Genomic DNA, 22,597 nt, shown 5'->3' with positions numbered 1-22,597 from the left:
TTGGTGCTGTTCCCAGTGTGGTCGGCCACCAAGAGTCGTCGCAGGCTGAGGGGGTGGGTCCGAGGATGAGGACCTCCGTCTTGTCCGAGTTCAGCTTCAGACAGCTGCTCCTCATCCAGTTGGTAAGTGTGTTTGTACTGTCAAATGTAGTGGTGGCAGTGGGTGGCCTTCTGATGAGTTCCCTTGTACTTATTTGTTTACAAATTAAGCACCTCACAGTATGCTCAACTGCTTAGGGGCCGATTCCGATCTGGGTCGGAAATCACTCCGACCGAGCCGGATCCGGGGTTTTTTCCGACCGATCCGGACTCCTGCAGTCTGACCGAGCGAGTACGATGCGGCCGTATGCTGTCGGACTCGGTTCGGTCGGACTCCCATAAAAGTCAATGGGAGCCGGTCGTACGGCACGTGCAAGGCTCCCATTGACTGAATGTGTACGTTGCGGACAAGTGCACCCCCTACAGTGGGTACGCGCCGGTGCCATCCGCACCGTACAAGCCTGTGTTGGGGAGACCCATGGGTCTCACCCTGTGTCCAAGTCGTAAGACTGCGGGTAACAGGGGGTCTGATATGGACCCCCAAAGTCCATCTCCGAGAGCTATTGCGAGCGGAAGCTCCGACTCGATCAGGCTGTCCGAATCAAGCATCGTACTAGCTTTGTCGTGAAACATCTCCATTGCGCGCCACGGTTAGCTTATGGCCTAGTCGTACAGAGCGGTTCGGACCCGGAAGCGGTTCGGACCCGGAAAAGATTCGGTCGGAGATTTTGCACTTCGACGTCCAGACCCGTGTACGAACCGGACGGAAATTCAGCCTCCGAATCGGGTTTGCCAACGCCGAACCCGATTCGGTGCCCTTCCGACCGGGATCGGAATTGGCCCCTAAGTGTTTAATCTGAAGCACTGACTTTGTGACCTCATTTCAACCTAAATTACTATGGTCTTAAAGCCATGCTAATGCAAGTAGCAGTCTGAAAATGGCTCATTGGCTTCAATCTATGTTTGTTAACTTCCTTTGGGAAATTTCTAGAAAGACAATTTTGCAGCACGTAGGTAACTCATCGAAAGAGAGACAAATTGTAATTGTATTACCTATATTAAATATGTGACTTGTAAAGTTGGCACATTACTGTCTAAAAGCATACCAGTCTGAATTGGTAGGTCAATTCCTTCCCTCCTGAATTTGCACCTCCCATGGTTCAAAGATAGTTTATGTTTTTCACACCTCATCAGCATGGAGGAGAAGTGGGGAAATGAAAAGAATGTATGACGTTACATCGCATACATTCACAACGCGGTAGGTTACATCGCGGTCGTTACAACGCAAATCGTTATAACGACTTGCGCTAGTGGGGCTGGACTTAGGAATAGTATGATTTACTATTCCAACTCCAGTGTGTAGAACAGTAGGGAAGGTGTTGGAATAGTAAATCATACCATTGCTTAGTGGAGAGCGCCATCAGCGCAAGTCCTTGTAACAACTTGTGTTGTAATGACCGCGTTGTAAAGCTACCAGGGTGGAACAACCGTGTTATAAAGGTCGTTCTCCAATTGAAAAAGGTCTTCCTGTTGGGGAATGAACATATGATTGTTAATTGATTCATTGAAAGGGAGGGGCAGTTCAGAAAAAGAGGAGCCAATTTCTGAAGGAGGTGAAGCAGAATTCTAAGCATGCTGAGAGCTGTCATTCAAGAAAATTGGGTATGTGGGAGTCCTTTTATAAGGAGATTGGAAATGGAGCCCAGTCCATTAAGAGGTAGGCACTGAACAGAATGTACAAAAACCTTAACTGGATTTGCTTTTAGACTTCCACAAATTACAGATAAGTTCAATCTTTAAGAGCTGCTACAATCGCACTTCAGGGAGAGAGTTGAACAGGTTAGGAAAGACAACTGTTTGATGTAAGTATTCCCATCTACCTGTTTAATGACTGTGGAGCTATATCAGCTGCTGTATCCTGAGTCACTGGATTTGAAGCTGTTTTAAATGCCAGGGAAGTTAGTTGCTTGCTCACTCACAAGGACATATTCCAGGGAGGACCTGGCCAGACAGTTCAGGCTCGACTGTTCCCATGGGGCACAGGGTCAAGACTGATTTGCATATAGCTAGGTTATAACTGGAATGGCATGGTGAGCAAAAAAACGATGAATTTAGGCCCAGATCTCTTTACTAGGGCGAATGTACGACATTGTTCTGCATTCTGTCCATCAATTGTTCTTTTTGCAAATTATACATTGGGCACACTGTCTCGTTTTGTACCATAGTACACAGTTAATAGTCCGAGAAGGATTGCCTTAATATACTAAAAGTATGATGTCTCCAGTGAGTGCACATACTTTAACATGAAAGCACATTAGTGAATGACAGAGCCATAGTTTGAACGCACAGCTCAATCTTTCACTGGAGGCAGCTTCAATTTCAATGGAAGCAGAGATCTTCCCTACAGGTGTGTGCACTGTCTTACTGCATCTGTCATCAGGAAGATATCTTGAAACCATGGGACCTTCATTGGCTTTGGAGATTAGAAGGATAGTCTTAACCCTTATAGAGCAAAATGCTTTGTTGCCCCACAAACAGAGGAGGTGAAAGACAGAGTTTCACTTCTTTAGAGCCCCAACACTCAACTTTTACTGCAATAGGGAGGGGTGACACTATCACTATGACTTCTCAAGGTCTGACTTACTATGATGGTGCACCTGGGTGCCACGTACACACCTTCTTTACTTGAGGGTAACAAGGGTGAGCAGTACATTTCTCAGAGAGGGAGAGCAAGAGGTTCAGCCTTTCTAAAAAGAAAAGTATTTTAATCACACATCATGTAGTTCTACACACAGGAAATGTTAATCAGCTGTAATCAGCTGCACAGATCTAAGATGGGTGCTGCAGGGTTCTAAACACATATAAATATTATTTTGCATATGTGGAACTGTTGCAAGCTCATGTATATATAATTCAAGCATCTTCCATGGTTCTGTGATCCATGGGCCAATTGTGTCTACTTCTAAGGTTATTTCTGACAATTCAGTTCTACTGTAATAAATAATCCACTGGACTTTTAGCAGAGGGAGTTGAAGTTCAAAAACTAAAGTTAATGTGCCTTCACCTCTGGGAGGCTCACTACCAAAAGTCCCAGTCGTGCATCTCAGCAGCACTTCAGCTACTCTGTGGAGCACTCTCTCCACTGGTCAGTGAAGAACATGGACCTGGAAACAAGTTTGATAGATTGGGCCCAACTTCTACACAAATTGTCCAGTGAGGGTATTTTGATCTTGTTGTCAGTGCAATGGAACCAGTTTGGAGCAGTTTGTTTTTATAATTAATTGTTTTCTCCTGCAGAGCAGACATATTCTTTGTCAAAGTTGGTAGATCTTACAGAATTAGCAATCACGTTGGCTTCAACGGAAGGACCCAAAACATGAGCACAAGAAGTGGGAAGACCTTGTACCCAGCTGTCATCAGTCTTCTGGAGAGGCACTCAGGGGAGAGGCAAAGGGGGCAGTACCAGCGAAGAAGATTTCATCTCCTCTACCTCAAAATATGCTGACCTATCTTTCCTTCCCACTATCATTTCAAATATTTGTGCTGAGGAGAAGGAAAACATCAGACCCTTGTTAACAAATCACAATTCAATAACTGAGGCAGCCATGTCTCCATCCTCCCATGCTTCATTGTCTCAAGCAACACCTGATAACTCAGGAAGGCAAGCAATCCAGTTCCACTGGGGAAGCTGTAACTCACCCGCCATCTTGTGTTATGTTTTACTAGGACTATCCAAAATGGATCACACCGGTTTCCGCAGCCAAACATTCACAATCGATATGGAGCACTGCTATCAGTCACCAATCACACAACACACATGCCACACACATGGGGATATCAGTGCAAGGTCTGGCCATTACACTCAAGTAGAACAAGTGGTGCCTGTAGGTTTTACACATCTCTGAACAGTATAAAGGCTTGGTTAGTAGTATCAATAAGAAAACTGGAACGCTGTCACCACATTTTAATATATATGACCCATGAAATGGATAGTGTCCCTTGTTGAAGGGAAACGGTCGGAACAACCCGGGCAGAGCCACACGTGTTCCAACATCGCAAGCTCTAGCACACTTTTCTTAACCAATAATATTCCTTAACCACGCATATGGGTGGTTAAGGCAATGCGTCGTCTAGCTGCTGCCTGGAATAGGCGACAGCAGAAAGGATTGGGAGAGGAGACAGGACGCAGTGAGGTAAGTGGAGCTGGGGCTGGGTTTTGGGGGGTGGGGGTAGTTTTTAAGGGTTGGGGTAGTTTTCAGGGGTCGGGGTTGTTTTCAGGGCTGGGGCGGGTCAGTGAAGTTTAGGGCTAGGGGGAGGGTTGAGGTCGTTTTTAGGTCTTAGGGGAGGGTGGGGTAGCTTTTAGAGATAAGGGGACAGGGAAGATTTAGGACTCAGGGGGAGGAGGTTGGTTTTCAGGAGGGAGGGGATAGTTTTAGATCTCAGGACTGGAGTTTTGAGGGCCATTTTAGGGCTCAAGGTGTGGGGCAAGGATTGGGATACTTTTTAGGGTTTGCGGAGGCAGGGTAGTTTTTAGGGCTCGGGGGGTTGGGGTAATTTTTAGGGGTTAGGGGAGGGCGGGGTAGTTTTTAGGGATTGGGGGCCAGGGACGTTTTTAGGGTTTGGGGGGGCAGGGAAGATTTTAGGGCTCGAAGGGGGAGGGGGTAGTTTGAGGACTCAGGATAGTGGGTCAGGAGTCGGGAGTTGCACCTACCTGAAAAGTCATAACCACGCATATGTCTTTGCCATACACACCTTAACAACGCATATTTTGTTGTAAAATCATGCGCAGTAAAGCATATGCGTGGTTGAGACTTGCGTGGTTAAGACCGCATGGAACAGACATGTGTGGTAACCGCATGTGTGGTTCTGTCACGCTAACCAGATGGACAAGAGAACATGCTTGAGAAGCCCCTTCCAAACACAGAACTAATTTCTGGCCTCAGAACCATGATTACAAACCTAGGCCTCAGCTGGAAACACTCAGCGCAGGAATGCAAGTCTGTAATATCATGCAAGGTCACTTCTGTCCCAACATCAGAAAAGATTCTCACCAGTCTATAGAAGATGTTGTGGATGCATGCATGAAATGTCTAGATGATTGGTTAAAGGTCAGTAATGCAATAACTCCCTTTTAATCATATTATTAAAGTATGAATGAGCAAATATTTACTGATTTATTTCCAGAGTTCCTGAAGCATCTGGTTTATTCAGTCATCGCGGGGAGTTCTGGAGGAAGGCTACCAGACCCAGGTGGTGGTAAGAAAATTCAAAAAGATGTTCACTAAGATGCTACAAAGTAATTGAGAGTAAACCCATCCCACTTTTAAGATAAATCCTTTGAGGCCTGTGCTTTGACTGCTGATAGGAAGGCAACAAGCGTGAGGATTGACTGTGCCATAAGTTGCCAATAGTGGGAAGTCCTCAGAGATAGCGAACATAGGGGTCAGTTAAGCAGTTTTTCTGTAGGGATCAGCGGTTAGTAGTCATTCGTTTCCCTTAAAAGGGTGATGGGCTTAGCTAATGGATGGAACATTCATTAGTTATTTTAAAACTACTTTCAGACAACCTCAGTGAATGGGATCCCTGTGGATGCTCTGCAGGAGACCTACGTTAGCATCAGTGCTTAATTTGAGCCGGTGGTTGCCAGTGGGGCTCACTGGCACTCATTATTGTGGACCAGCGCCTATTTTTTTTTTCCTCAGACTTTTAACAAGCTCAAGAGAGGGACAAACACAAATGGGGAAGAAGGAGGAAGAGAAATACAGTGAAAATGTCACAGAGGGAGAAATGATTAACCTGCAAGAGGTGAGATAAAGAGGCAGGAGTGTCTGGCAGTGGATTGTGCAATCTTCCTCGCTTTCTATCAGGTCGCCGCCCCGTTCCACCACGGCTTGTGCCGCTTGCGTGGAGGGCGTCCCTGACCTTTGGCCCGGCCCCCGAGGGCGTAACACTTCCGCCAGAGGTGGGAACGGTGCCTTTTTAGGCAGACCCATAATCTCCCGCACAGCGGATGCGCCTGAGATGCTAGGCGCCGCAGCAGCGCTTTGTTATTTGTTTTAAACTCACATTTTGGAATTGTGTTTTCCTGCTTTTAAAACTACGTTATTGAATCTGTGTAAAAGCCTACCTTTGTGCAATCTTCCTCGCTTTCTATCAGGTCGCCGCCCCGTTCCACCACGGCTTGTGCCGCTTGCATGGAGGGCGTCCCTGACCTTTGGCCCGGCCCCCGAGGGCGTAACACATCCGCCAGAGGCGGGACCGGTGCCTTTTTAGGCAGACCCATAATCTCCCACACAGCGGACACGCGCGCCGGCCGCCGGCGGGTCGCCTAAGGCTCGCCAACGGCGAGCCCGTCTGTGCTAGTCCGTCGCCAGTCGCCCAGACCCTTGGCCTCTAGGTAATCGAATGGCCCCCTATGCTCGTGAGGAGCTGACTGCTATTGGGAAACAGACTGCCTCCACGGCGCATCTGTGGCACCCCGGCTCCCCTTGTGCACCATGCGACCAATGCGGCTTTAAGACCACAGAGTTCCGTCCGCTGCCAGTATCAGCAGCCTCAGGGGCTAAGACCTCTACAAAATTAAGCATAATGAGTCTAAACTGTAGGTCATTAGTGAAACACCATGAAGACGTTCACGAGTTCCTTACAGATCACTCCCCGGACCTCCTATTTTTGACAGAAACGTGGTTAACTGATGACACCTCAGCCATCTCTGCCCTGGCTCTCCCTCTAGGCTATCTCATACGTTCACAGAATAGACCCAAGGGAAGAAGTGGTGGCACAGCAGTGATTTTTAAAAGTGACTATTCCTGTACCCTCAGTTCCATAAGCATAACCAGCTGTGAAAGTGCGGTATTTAGGATACGGGTCTCCGATACTTTTACATTCACGGGGCTTTTGATATATCGCCCCCCTTGGTCAGCTGGCGCCTTCCAGGAGTCACTGATCTCGACTATCTCTTTGCTGGCCCTACAATCAGCAAACTTCAGTGTATTGGGTGACCTCAACCTCCATCTAGAGTGTCGCGATTCTCCCACTATACTGAAGTTTCTGGGAGACTTGGAGGCCTGCCAGCTTAACCAGCTAGTCAATGGGCCATCGCACCAGGCAGGCCACGTACTAGATCCGGTGTTTTCAAATATCCAGGAAGTCTCTATTGCCACGCCTAGCCCCCTCAGTTGCACCGATCATTTCCCGGTCCATATTTCGATCACGATTCCAGCCAGCTGTGGGGAACACCCCCCCCCTGCTGTGGAAGCGCCCCTGGAATAAATGGGACAATGTCATGTTTGAAGACAGACTTAAAACCTCTCGTCCAATTTGGCCTAGCAACATGGAGGAGGCCGACATAGCCTACAGGGAGTGGATAAAAAACTCACTTGATCACTTTATTCCGATGAACCGGTCAAGACCTAAGCGTGTGCAGTCCCATCCGTGGTACTCCGAGGCTCTAGTAATAAAAAGAAGCAATGTAAGCTACTGGAGCGGATCTGGAGGCGATCATATGATCACATGGCTAAAATCTATTTCAGAACAGCTACAAAAGCATATCACAAACTTATAAAAACCTCTAAAGCCAAGTATTATACTGACCTTATTAATTCCAGTACCAGTCGCCCCAAAACCATTTTTTCTTTAGTAAAAGACCTGACCTAGGCCCGGGAAGGTACAAGCAACCTGATAGTGTCTGACCCACAATGTGAAGAGCTAGCCTGTTCTTCATTGACAAAGTCAAAGGGATCTACAACTCCCTGAATTCGGATGGTCCTACTATGAATTTCAGTCTTATCACAGGCCCAAATGATCTTACTTACTTACTGCAATCTCTTCCACCCATTGAGCAGATAGAGATGAAATTCCTGACCAAAAAAGTAAAGTCCGGCTCCCCGGATGACCCCGTTAAACCTGAACTGTTCAGAGCACTCCAGGATACTATCCTGCGGGAGGGGCAGGCGTTAATTAACAACTCGCTCCAGTCAGCCGTCATCCCCACATCCTGGAAACATGCTAAAGTTGTGCCCCTCCTAAAAAACCCTCTCTGGACCCCGCCAGATCGGATAGCTTCAGACCTATCTCCTTACTCCCTTACCTCACCAAGGTGATGGAGGCCCATGTGAATTCTATCTTGACCACCTACTTGGATTCCAATGGAATTTTAGATGAGTCTCAAAACGGATTCTGTGCTAAACATAGCACGGAGTCTGCTCTATTGCCTGTCACGGAACATCTGAGGGAGGTGCAGGACCAGGGTGAAACATCTACCCTGGTTCTGCTGAATTTGAGCGCGGCCTTTGACACGGTCTCCCACAGGATCTTGCTTGAGAGACTGTGGGAGATCGGAGTCAGGGAGAGTGCCCTGGACTGGTTCGCGTCATTTGTATCTGACCGTTCCTTCCAGGTACACGCCCCGCCGTACTCATCCAGCAGGCACCCCCTGGAATGTGGGGTCCCGCAGGGCTCTGCGCTTAGCGCCACATTGTTTAATGTGTATGTCCGCCCCCTGGCCATGTTGGCTCGGGAACGTAAAATTGAATTAATATCATATGCGGACGATACACAACTTATTTTCACCTTCTCCAAAAACACTGAGGCTGACCAAACTAAATTCCAGGAAGATATTCTGGCTATCTCAAACTGGCTGTCGCAGAACTATCTCCAGTTAAATTCATCTAAAAGTGAGATACTTCTCATAGGTAAGGAAACACAGAAATGGGACAAACACTGGTGGCCCCCCGCCAACTAGGACTTCCCCCCACCCCTAAGGAGACTGTTAAAAATCTGGGCGTGATGTTGGACAATTCACTCTTTCTAGAAATCCATGCCAAGAGAGTGGCTGGTACCTGTTATGGTCGCCTACGCTCTCTTAAGCCCATTCTCGGTTTCTTTGAGCCGCACACTCGTCAGATTATAGTCCAGGCTCTAGTCTTATCCCATCTAGACTATTGTAATGCTCTTATGCTTGGGTCTAACCTGACAGTGATAAATAGGTTATAAAGAGCCCAGAATGCTGCTGCCCGTATCCTGTGTGCACTACCAAAGACCTGCCATACCTCACCTATTCTTCGCCGCTTGCACTGGTTGCCGATCAAACAGTGCATCTAGTTTAAAACTCTATGTTTAACCCACAAAATTCTGTATGGTGTTGGCCCCCAGATTTTGCAGGAACTCTGCTCTCTCTACGCCCCCCATGCGTGCCCTCCGTTCAGCGTTTTTTTTTTCTTGCCCGTACAATCAAGATCCGGAGGAGTAGAGCTGGTGGCCGCTCCTTCAGGTATCTGGCTCCGAAGCTCTAGAACTCTATCACTCTAGGAGCTCGGTCCACTTCTGACCATATGCTATTTCGTAAACAGATTAAAACCTGGCTGTTCTCCTCTATTTGACTCACTTTCGCTGCTGTGCTGTCCTGCCTTTGGTATGTTCATAAGCGCTGGGACACCCCGTTGCTGGGGTAGCCATGCGCTATAGAAGCAGATTTAATATAACATAACATTAAAGAGGCATAAGGTGGATTCAAGACTCGGTATTAGGCATGCCGACTTTTAATAGCACCAGCTATGTGCTTCTGATCAGATCTTTGGACACCAGCACTCATTCTTTTTCAAGCTAAGCACTTGTTAGCAGCTGTACATGGTAGTGGAAAAATTTACTTCCCCAGTACAGAACTACAGCATTAGGAGATCTATGGCATTGGACATAGTACCTTCTGTTATGGGAGGAGGTCCTATGACTTTCACTAGGGGGGTCACTTCTTGCCTGGAGGTGCCACCTGTGTTGTATGAGTCATCCATACCAGGCAGGCACAGACAGAACTGAAACCATTAAGAGTTCAGGCTGCGTTCAAGCATACGAACTTCTGGACTTCCAGGTTAGTGGTCAGTGTTAACTTATAGATCCAGATAAAAAGTAGAGTCTCGGGGTGTGATCCCTGAGACAGTGGATTTGAGGATGGAAGAATGGTGTGTGCAGCATGAGGCTTAGATCTTCATCCTAAGAGCACCAGGGAATCTGAAAGGAGTGTATCTTTCATGAAGAGATGGGCGAAGGAATGATTTTTCATGTCGGGGTTACCTCCATGGCCCTTGATGTGCTGGACCCTAGACTCTCAGAGGAGGAGCAGGATAGTTCACCAGGAGCAGGGGATTTCTGTAAAAGGTGGCATCCAGTAGAGTGCACTGTGGGTGATATTTTCAAGCCTAATTTTGGAGCTGGGTAGTGGATTTTGGGGCCCAGCAACTGGCCTGAGGCTGTGACTTTAGTGTACAGTGTTCTATTGAGAGTAATAAACTGTGGCCTGTTCCTCTGTCTTGAGAGTAATCTGGTACTTTGTGTCTTTACTCTTCAGCTCTCCAGAATCTGTGTAGGTGCCCTGTACTAACAGGGAAGATTTTTTCCAAAACACCCGTGACTCCTTATCTGCTCCAGATTGGAAGTGAGGCCTAACTTGCCACTGGCTTGGTCAGGCAAATTGATTGCTGACAACTGTGAAACTACACTGGATTTATGCGTTTTAGTCACCCTTTTATTAGAACCTACCTGTGTGCATAAGCAGAGAACTGACACAATGAAGAGCTGGATAGAGGTCCATGATGGCCATCTATTTTATTCAAAGCTGTATGGTGTCTTTGTGCTTTATTATAGGAGATCAGTTAATGATTTCTATTGGTTAATGTGAAGAAAAAAAATATGCATGGGCCTTATATTGTATTATATGTTTGAAGGAATGAAACTGAAGACTTGTCATCCATTGCCCCGCTTGAGCAACTCTTCTCATGATTAGCCTCCTTAGCTAAACACATAACATTGGTACTTTGAATGCATGTGTAGGTATGATATGTATATATATATATATTCACTGAAAAAACCATAGGTTATAGACCATATATAGTTAGGAATTAGCATTTAAAAAACCTTATTTTACTCACACAAAACCATTGAAATTCCATATATAGTTAGTTGCACTAACTATATATCGCGCACCCGCAATCCACTGCTGATCATGTCACATATTACATCATTCATGACATGGTCAGTGACATCACTGATGACATCACTGATGACATCTCAAATGACATCACTGATGACATCTCACATGACATCACTGATGACATCATCTAGTGTCTGTGTGTTTTTGTAAAGTTTAAATATGTTTTACATATTGAAGAATGAGTGGATGTATAAGTGTCTGGATGAAGGATTTAGTAGGTGCGTGACTGACGGTATGAGTGAGTGATTAAATGTGTCTCACTGAATGCATGGGTTAGTGACTAAACTGTCTTAATTTGTGCATCATTATGTCTGTTGTTCTGTAAACTGCTGCATGTGTTGATCATTAGCTATACGAGAGGCTATATGTGTTATTAATTGGTTGCCCAAGTATTTCTATGGGAGATTGAGTTTGTGTAGGGGTGGCTGGAAGGTGTGTGACTCTATGCATAGATGTGTGAGCAGTTTATTCACTAGGTGTATGAGTTCAAGAGTGCATGTGGAAACAGCTACATGGGCAGTTGACTGTGTGCATGAGTGTATTGATGAGTGAATGGATATCTCAATGCTACATGTCATAGTAAGTACATATGTAAAACACAGTACATGTGAGAGTTGGCATATATAAATAACTGTGCATGAGAGCCACTGAATGAGTGAGTAGTTGTATCGATCATTGTGAACTTGTATCAGGGATTGTATAAGAGAGTAAATATGTGTTAGTACATGTTTCAATAAGTAAGGTGTGTTTAACTGTATAGTTGAAGAAATGGAGGTGAGATTGTTTCTTTGCATGACTGACTGGGTGTGTGAGTAATTCCATGGATGAGTGGCAGTGTGTGAGTGTCTGTATACACTGAGTGTATCTAAGGTTATATTAGAGTATGAAGAGGTTTATCGTATTAGCACAAGAATGATGTCAAATGAGATGTCATCAGTGATGTCATCAGTGATGTCATTTGAGATGTCATCAGTGATGTCATCAGTGATGTCACTGACCATGTCATGAATGATGTAATATGTGACATGATCAGCAGTGGATTGCGGGTGCGCGATATATAGTTAGTGCAACTAACTATATATGGAATTTCAATGGTTTTGTGTGAGTAAAATAAGGTTTTTTAAATGCTAATTCCTAACTATATATGGTCTATAACCTATGGTTTTTTCAGTGAATTTTCAAGGTTTTGTAAATGCTAATTCCTAACTATATATGGTCTATAACCTATGGTTTTTTCAGTGAATTTCAATGGTTTTTTAATAGCAAATATCATAAGCTGTCGAATGTCAAGTACGTGGTAAGTGAAAACATTTTCGTGTTTATGCACACTGATCTGCTTTGAATGGTGCCCCCCCCCTCATTTCTATTAGGAGTACTCTCTCTTTGCAGATAGTGAAAGGTAGTTAACGCAGGCCTTTGCCCCCATTGTAATCCGTCGTGCCTGCTTCTCTCTCCATTTGATTGATTGTTATCCAAGTATTTACTGTTTTAGAATTAGTTCTCTTTGGTTCATTCTCTATTTACAAACAAACACAGAGTCGCAATACTCTGTTTAGTCTTTGCAGATAACGAAAAATCGTGTAAAAAAAAAGAAAAGGAATCGAGCAAAATCAGTAGGCCACTAATGGGATCTCTTTTTGACCTCGCTAAAATAGAAACATTAGGAACAACCCCTCATGACAAATACAAAACTAGTGAGATGAACTGAACTCCACACAATGATGGCTGCAAAACAGCTCGGCTCCGCCACCCACCCCGCCCAAAATAACGATAAAGAACGGCTGCCATGATTGGTTGCGGAATGACCACGACGGAGCTACGAAATTGTGCTGCTCTCATGCTAACCCCAGCTTCAGTCTGAAACATCCAGAAACACTGTAGACTACCAATTCGATCAGTTCCGGTAGCGCCCCAATGTAACCCGGTAGAGAAGAACTAGCCCTCCCCTCTTTGACTGATGGTTCTTGTTGCCTGTCCCTTCTGTTGTCATTTAACAGAACTATTTAGCCTGCTGAAAGGGGTTGTGTTCCGACCGCTGGTTGGTGGAGACATTTTGACTATATTCTGTACCTGCGTTGTCGCGTAATGCGTCATATGACGCGCCGCGTTAGCGCATCCGGAAGTCATCCGGGGCGCGCAGCGCGTAACGTAAGCATAACAAGTCATGTGACTTGTTAATAAAACTTTTCATTGGTTCATTTTACTTTTCTTATTGTAATGATGAAAGGCTTGGTCATATGACCTAAAAATTACGCTTTTCATTACTTCCGAACATTATTTTTTCTTAAATATATGTTATAATGTTCCAGGCTAATGTACTTTCCCGGAAATTTTACAACTGTCCTGCAAGTAAAATATATTCTTTTTTCGAGAAAAAGAGCGTTTCTTCGTCCCATGACGGAGCCGTTGAGCAAAAGAGGGTCGACCTGCTGTCTTAGTCGCCGATACGCCTGAATATGAGATTCTTATCGATCACTTTATGTTGCAGGAATAGAAAACACAACAGCCCTTGACCATTTATCTTTACTGCGTTCCTTCGTATTATACCTTTTACCCTTCATGTAATTGGTCTGCTTTATTTCACTTGCCTTTTAATGATTCTAAAACAGTCACTATTATTAAAAACTTTACCAATGTATATACTACTACCATGTTTTCTTTTAAAAACCTTTATTGTGAAAATTTCATTATACAAATACGAGCCTATAACCACGTGGGCCTGCCACAGAGCAAACTGTAATCGTATATGATGAATAGACATTTACACTGTAGAGGAACGTAACGGGCGGGCCATTAGGTTGCAAGAACTAAGGTGTCTAACAGTTACGGAATCGGTGGACGTACATTTTATAATTAAAATACGACAGGGCCAGTTACAATAAAATTATCTAGATATACATTTGCGGGCAAGTACCATGGGTGACGTTAATTCGAACTTTCAACAGTACAGTAATCAATAACACATCAGAACTTAATATCAATAGGGATGTCGAAATATTCAATCAATTCTCGTCCCCGCCCGCCATGTGCTTCAAAACTGCATACGTATCTCGTGATTTCAAGGTTCTGCAACCAGTACACAACAAGGAGTTACGAGTCCCATTTATTCCGGCGCCATTTTGGGCGAGGACGGGCAGGTCCAGGATATAGTCAAAATGTCTCTACCAACCATCGACTATGATGATGTTCATATGCTGTATTTATTAGAGTAACACTCATCTGTCCACATGAAATTAATTTGCCACAATCTAAACATGTCATTTTAATCTTTCCAAAGTTCTTCTAAATATTTGGGACCGTTTCCCTTGCCTCTGAAGCTCTCAGTGCCACTTCTTTGATGAATGTACTAGCAGGTCAGGGGTTCTCCTCCAAATCTCTCTTTTATGCAGCACTATAATTAATTGGTGCCACCTCTCCATATGACGATGCATGGTATAGTTACCACAACTATATTTTTTTCGGTTCCTCTGGAGAGTTCATCGTGGCAGATGAAGCGTGTAACGTACCGGGCATTTACCTTTTTTTGCATGTACAGGAAAGGAAAAAAAAATCGAGCGTCCGAGTTCTAAGGTGTCCCAGGGCCATTTTAGTGGACCAGGCCCAAATCCAAAGAACAGGCCGCCATTTTGAGAGTCCTCTTGCAGCCGCCTGTCGCTGTAGCATCAAGAGCAGCCGAAACTCAGCTGAATGGCAACTGAAACGGTAAAGGGGCGCCCCACTACAGCAGACGAGCCTCCACCTAGGAAGGCCCATTCACGCCGGCTCCCCCCCCCTTCGGGCACCCCACGCCGTTATTCGGAGCAGTATTGTAGGATGGCCACACCAGTGCGGCAACTTGCTAGACATCACCTCGGTGGTAACCGAATCTCAACGCCTTGTGGTGTCTCCTATTCAGAAAACATTGTTATGCTGCCTTCGACCTATTCGCCACAAGTGCGCACACAACTCAACTGCATAGCTTGCTAGACACCACCTCGGTGCCATCCGGATCTTGGAATGTCAGCACCTTTTGGTGTCTTCTCTTCAGAAAATATTGTTGCGCTGCCTTTGGCCCCATTCGCACATCGGTCCGCTACTGACGCCATCTCACAGGCTAATGGGGCGCCCCACGCCGAGTTTCAGCATTGTAGAATAACCACACCAGTACAGCAACTTGCTAGACATCACCTCGGTGCCATCCGGATCTCGGCGCCCCACTGCAGATGAAGTGCCTCTCAACTATGAAACCACCACGGTGACATCCGGATCTTGGCGCGTTGTGCTGCCTTCGGCCTATTCGCACATCGGTCCGCTACTGACGCCATCTCACAGGCTAATGGGGCGACCCACGCCGAGTTTCAGCATTGTAGGATGACCACACCAGTACAGCAACTTGCTAGACATCACCTCGGTGCCATCCGGATCTCGGCGCCCCACTGCAGATGAAGTGCCTCTCAACTATGAAACCACCACGGTGACATCCGGATCTTGGCGCGTTGTGCTGCCTTCGGCCTATTCGCACATCGGTCCGCTACTGACGCCATCTCACAGGCTAATGGGGCGACCCACGCCGAGTTTCAGCATTGTAGGATGACCACACCAACTTGCTAGACATCACCTCAGTGCCATCCGAATCTTGGCATCTCAACGCCTAGTGGTATCTTCCATACAAAAAATATTGTTACGCTGCCTTTGGCCCCATTCGCACATCAGTCCGCAACTTAGACATCACCTCGGTGCCATCCGGATCTTGGCATCTCAGCGCCTTGTGGTGTCAGTCAGAAAATATTGTTGCGCTGCCTTTGGCCCCATTCGCACATCGGTCCGCTACTGACGCCATCTCACAGGCCAACGGGGCGCCCCACGCCGACTTTCAAAATTGTAGGATGGCCACAGAAGTGCGACAACTTACTAGACACCACCTCGGTGCCATCCGGATCTTGGCGCGTTGTGCTGCCTTCGGCCTATTCGCACATCGGTCCGCTACTGACGCAAACTCACAGGCCAACGGGGCGCCCCACGCCGACTTTCAGCATTGTAGGATGGCCACACCAGTGCTGCAACTTGCTGGACACCACCTCGGTGCCATCCGGATCTTGGCGCGTTGTATTGCCTTCGGCCTATTCGCACATCGGTCCGCTACTGACGCCGCCTCACGTGCCAACGTATTTTCTCCGCATTTTATACCCTATGCCGCATAACAGGTCATGTGACTTGTTTATAAAACTTTTCATTGGTTCATTTTACTTTTGGTTTCCTAATGATGGAAGGCTTGATCATATGACCTAAAAACAACACTTTTCATTGGATGAAAACTTTTTTTTTCCCCCAAACGATGAAAGCCCCACCTTGTTTCTGGATGTTTCAGACTAAACTGGCGTCAGCATGAGAGCACCACCATCTCGTAGCTCCGTCGTGGTCATTCCGCGAGCAATCATGGCAGCCGCTCCCCACCAGAAGCCTGCAGGAGTCGGGGCCCCCAAAACTTTTGATGAATTCTCAAGGCGGAGGGGACGCTTTCGAGAATGGGGTCCAAGACCTAGCAGACAAGCGTCCGATTTCCAAGGTGTCCCAGGGCCATTTCAGTGGACCACGCCCAAAAAGGAAAGAGCCTGCCGCCATTATGAGAGTCCTGTGGCAGCCGCCTATCGCTGCACCGCAAGAGTGGGCGCAACTCAGCTGAATGGCGGATTTTGACACAGTGGACCAAAAGCGGACGGAATGGCAACTGAAACGGTAAAGGGGCGCCCCACTAAAACAGATGAGACTCCACCTGGAGAGGCCCGTTCACGCCGCCTCCCCCGGGGCGCCCCACGCCGTTATTCGGAGCAGCATTGTAGGATACCAAAACCAGTGCGGCAACTTACTGGACATCACCTTGGTGCCATCGTTCTGCTGCCTTGGAACTATTCGCACAACAGTTTGCTACTGATGACCCACCCCCCGCGACGCCCCACGCCGTTATTTGCTGGGTGGCAACTTACTAGACATCACTTTCGTGTCATCTAGATTTCGGCGCGTTCTGCTGCCTTGGAACTATTCGCACAACAGTTTGCTACTGATGACCCACCCCCCGCGACGCCCCACGCCGGAAATCTGGACGTTGTGCTGCGTTGGGACTATTCGCACAGCCGACCGCTACTTCGTTGTTTTTCCCTAAAAATGTTTATATGTTATTTCTATTTTTGTTTTCTTGTATATATTTATAAATTATTAAAGTTTTATAATCTTACTACTTTGTCGGAGTGCTATATATTTTTAATGTGACACATAATTGTAAAAACTTTGATGTACAAAGAGTCATCCCTGGAATCTTCCGCTTCACGCTCGGTCCCCTCCCCAATCACAATACAGGATGGTTTTCAGATAATAGCAACGCTTCTGCTGTGACGGATCTCATCGAGTGTGGGCCTTGATCTACTATAACTCCTTTGAAGAGGGGTGATTCTTTACAGCTGTGGCCATAAACTACATCTGCAGGGCTAGCTGATAGCCTAGGACCGGCCTGGACAATCGGACACAGAGGAAAAGGAGTGTCAGAGGGTGCGGTAGTGAATAGGGCGAAAGGGAGGTGTCGGGCGGGCACAGGGTGTGATTCTCAGGGAAGAGCAGCGCAGATGGGGGGAGGTTTATTACCCATGCATAAGACAGAGAGCGGGGGTGACCACTGCCTGGGTGAGATGCTTGCGAGGGTGGGGAGCCATGCTAAGGATCGACAGCGTGCACAGAGTGGGTCTGGTCAAGGCATCTAAAATGGCTGCCGTGCACGACAAAAGTGTGGCATTTGAAAAAAGACAAGATGGCGCACACAATGTTTTTCAACAATTCCTGATTTCCTTCGAATCGAACGTTAACAGACGTTGGGGCATATTACCAAAGTTAAGCGATATTTATCCCTAACGATGCATTGCAAAGATTTTTTTACCGTCAGAAATTATCGCAGATAAACCTTGCTATTATCAAGGTTTATCGCAAATACGATAAAAAACGACCGCAATGCATTAATATCGCTGAAAACTCAGCGATATTCATGCATTACCGAGCTAATGCTCTTAGCCATGTTATCCACCTCCCATTGGATAACATGGCTGAGAACTGCTCAGGGCAGCTGTTACTTTTTGGAGATATTCGCACTTATCTCGAATATTTCCAAAAGTTGATAATAGGAGATAGCGATGTTAGCGACTGTTTCCAGTCGCTAACATCTTGGCATGCCCACTTTGCATGTCATTAGTGATAAATATCACTCACATGCAAAGTGGGACCCAAGATGGTCGCTATCTCCTACTAGCCGTCGCTAACTGGTGTTAGCAACAGCTAGGTAATACAGATATAATTTTATCTCCGCGAAGCGGAGCGCTGTTACAGATATATATCTTGTTTTTGAACGTTAATTTCTCAAAATGCACTGAAGCACATATATTGAGACATAGCAAAGGCACATCGGGCTACCAGTCCCTAGGAGATAGCGATGTTAGCGACTGTTTCCAGTCGCTAACATCTTGGCATGCCCACTTTGCATGTCATTAGTGATAAATATCACTCACATGCAAAGTGGGACCCAAGATGGTCGCTATCTCCTACTAGCCGTCGCTAATTGGTGTTAGCAACAGCTAGGTAATACAGATATAATTTTATCTCCGCGAAGCGGAGCGCTGTTACAGATATATATCTTGTTTTTGAACGTTAATTTCTCAAAATGCACTGAAGCACATATATTGAGACATAGCAAAGGCACATCGGGCTACCAGTCCCTAATATTTTACCAAGTTTCGTGCAAATCCATTCAGCCGTTCGATTATTATTATTATTTTTATTTTTTTGCCCCGCGGGGCCCTTTTAAAACCTCCACATCAAACCTAGGGGGTCAGCGAGGATCTACTATGCCCCCTTATGGTCATTTGCCCCTTCGCTTTGGCCTCCTCTTGTCTCTCGATCCTACCGAGAGACAAGATGGCGGCCGCTACGTACTGTTTGGAATGTTTACAGACACCGGAGAGCCAATCAGCTTCGCTTCGCAAAGCTCCGTAACGCGAAAAGTACGCGAAGCGGTGCGCTGTTACAGATATATATCTTTTTTTGAACGTTAATTTCTCAAAATCCACTGAAGCACATATATTGAGACCTAGCAAAGGCACATCGGGCTACCAGTCCCTACAATTTTGCCAAGTTTCGTGCAAATCCATTCAGCCGTTCGATTATTATTATTATTATTTTTTTTTGCCCCGCGGGGCCCTTTTAAAACCTCCACATCAAACCTAGGGGGTCAGCGAGGATCTACTATGCCCCCTTATAGTTATTTCCCCCTTTGTTTTGACCTCCTCTTGTCTCTCGATCCTACCGAGAGACAAGATGGCGGCCGCTACGGACTGTTTGGAATGTTGACAGACGCCGGAGAACCAATCAGCTTCGCTTCACAAAGCTCCGTTGCGCGAAAAGTACGCGTCCTAGGCCGCTGCCCAGTCCGCTGTTACAGATATATATCTTTTTTTAAACGTTAATTTCTCAAAATCCACTGGAGCACATATATTGAGACCTACAAAAGGCACATCGGGCTACCAGTCCCTACAATTTTGCCAAGTTTCGTGCAAATCCATTCAGCCGTTCGGGCTAAAAGTGAGGCCAACCGCCCTATGGAAATTAACATGGGAAAAACGCGTTTTGGGACCCCCCTTTTTTCTCGGCCCCCACTGGACGAACCCCCCCCAAATTTTCAAGGGCTGCTCAGAAACAAAATGTGCCATTTTCCTGAAAATTTCAGCCAATTCCGTCCACAAACGCCAAAGTTATTAGACATAGAATTTTCAAAAAACCCATAGAGAAAAAATCCTAACTATATATACCTACTGGCGACCGTATATATGTTCTGACTGATTATACAATGTGTGTTGGTATGATGAAAGGACTGTACTATTAACATGGCAACACTTTATCAGCAATATGAATTTGTTGTCCTATGGGGCTTATGTGGTTGCTTTGCATATTCTGTTGGGGTAGAGCAAGTTATAACTATATTTTGACAAGACTGAATATGATGCATTGTTGGATGGTAGGTTCAGCAGTATGTTCAGTGGCAGAAAACTATATGGAATATGTGAACTATGTTGGTTGTATGGGAGAAGATCTTCACAACATGTTCTCATGGATGTTAGAATACCCAGTGGGAGTAGGCAAACAGTGCGAGCCATATGCATCTTCTCTTTCCCAGAATTATAGCACATATCTCATTCCTGGACTGCAATGCAACATTGAATAAACAAGTTAATAGTGACCAGCACTTTCATATGAAGAAAGAGCAGATAAGACCAGGCGCTGGTGGCCAATAACAAACTTAGTCGCAGCTGTACTGGATTTATGCATAGTTTGTGTTCTAAGAGGAAACAGAGGACAGAACAGATATGACTCTCTCCACCAAGGGCTAAACAGGCCTTTTATTGAACCAGGCATTTTTCCGGTGGCCTGGAGCCCCTAGAGACCAGCTTTGAAAACCCAGACGCAGGCACAGGGAGGCTTCAAGAGAGAAAGAGGAAGGGGAAAGGGAAAGGAAGAGAGGAAGTGATCAGAGAGGGAGAAGAGGGAGGAAGGATAGAAGGAGAGGTAGAGAATGGATGGATTGAAAGAGAGAGATTGGCCAAAGAGACAAAGAGGGTGGTGCTGGTTCATAGGTGCAAGAACTACGGGTGTGGGGGCGTGCTGCATACCAATTGCAAGACCAAGAATTGCGTCGCCATCATTGAGTGTGCTTGCAAACTCCCATACATTTGCATGACCACTAGAATGGTGAAAACATGCATAACCAAATGCCGCAGCAACATCCGCTGCAGAAAAAGCTCCATCAGAATGAGTTCCCATTTTGTTAAAAAACATCACATGTACTCTATTTTAACGGAATATATGTGCTTTTTATTGCTTTGATGATTCTGTGAATCGAATAAAGATGTTAATTGAAAAAGAAAAAATTTGAAAAAAAAATCACACCTTTCGATGATATAAGGTGGACTATTCTGGAAGCTAGTAACCATTGGAACAAGAAGAGACTGTTTGAAAAAGAGCAACGTTGAATTTTTCGTCTATCTACTAATGTGATCGGTCTAAACATGACCTTGATCAGTAACACATCTCCTCCCCCTGTCTATGACTTTCTCCTTTTGAGACAGTGCTCTACTAAGGTTCAACAAACTTAAGTAGAATTAAAAGCTTTCCTCTATGTGCTTCCTCATTGTTCCCCAATTGAGACATCTGAATTGATACACAATTATACTATCATCCTTAGTTGGAACACTAATTGACTCATTGACAGACCACTTTAAGATGGCTCCCACGGCTGTTTAGCCTCTATGGGTAGCCCTCACTGATGATTAGTGGAGTTATTGCAAGACTCTCAATATACACTTATTTAAACACTACCTGCAAACATCACACTCAGACCTACAAAGGAGCTAAACTTTATTCCTAAACTCCATGAATGACTAGAGAATATACCTCTATGATTGCCGCCATTTGTGCCGCTATGCTTTAATATACTATGGTGTTTAGACCTATCAATGACGTACCCACTATGAGAAATTGTTGCACTTCTTCCAGCCTCACACAGCGGTGATCGGTGACTTTCCCCACCACCCGATATTTCAAGTTTAACACTCAACAAGTCAGGGGTACCTGTCTTAGTCAAAAATCATTATTTCGTGTCCCGGATACGGGTTCCCTGGTGGGACATCGTTATTGCCAGTAGAGTGCATCACGTGATATGTCGACCGACACTATTTCACCAACAGAACCTCCGGCAGGCAGGCAGAGGAGGGTAGGTCCAGAGAGAATGTGCCCTGGGTATCACATACGTGTTTCTACGAACTATCTACTATTTCTGATTACCTAATTATTTGAAACCTAATTATCTCTCTGTTTGGGGTTTTTCAGTTTTCCCGTATTAATATGTATTTATTCTTTAGATCTTTAGGAGATTGAATTAATGTCACTAAGGGCCAGATGTAGGAGGGCTATTACCGGTCGGTAACGGCCGAAATTAACGGATTTCGGCGTTACCGACCGGTAATAGGGTTTTGTGATGTAGGTGCGCAATTTACAGATTCAGTAAATACCGATTCGGTATTTACCGAATCTGTAAATGACATGTAGGAAGCACTTTGAAGAGTGCTTCTGTGCTTTAAGGATTCGTTATTTACCACCTACTATAAGTTGGTGGTATCAACTATAAGTTGGTGATAAATAACGAATACCTCTGTAAATGCAAATCTGTGCATTTACACCAGTGCCATGTGGCAGACATACATGCCTTTAGGGCATGTATGTATGCCACATGTGCACACAAGCACTATTCAGGGGTGCAACAGGGTGTCAATGTGACACCCTGCCACCCTTGACTCTTTCCCTATTTTACCGAATCGGTATTTACCGATTTAATAATTGACATTCATTCCTATGGGCCTGGAGGCCCATAGGAATGAATGTGAATACCGAATCTTAACGATTCGGTAATTTTTACAGATTTTTTATCTACATAGCATTTACCGATTCGAAAATACCGAATTGGTAACATTTTGTATTTTCGAATCGGTAAATTTAAATTACTTACATC

This window comes from Lissotriton helveticus, chromosome 8 (assembly GCF_964261635.1).
Source record: "Lissotriton helveticus chromosome 8, aLisHel1.1, whole genome shotgun sequence".
NCBI classification, from domain to species: domain Eukaryota; kingdom Metazoa; phylum Chordata; class Amphibia; order Caudata; family Salamandridae; genus Lissotriton; species Lissotriton helveticus.
The sequence above is the reverse complement of the archived record's forward strand: the minus strand, read 5'-3'. Positions refer to the sequence as shown.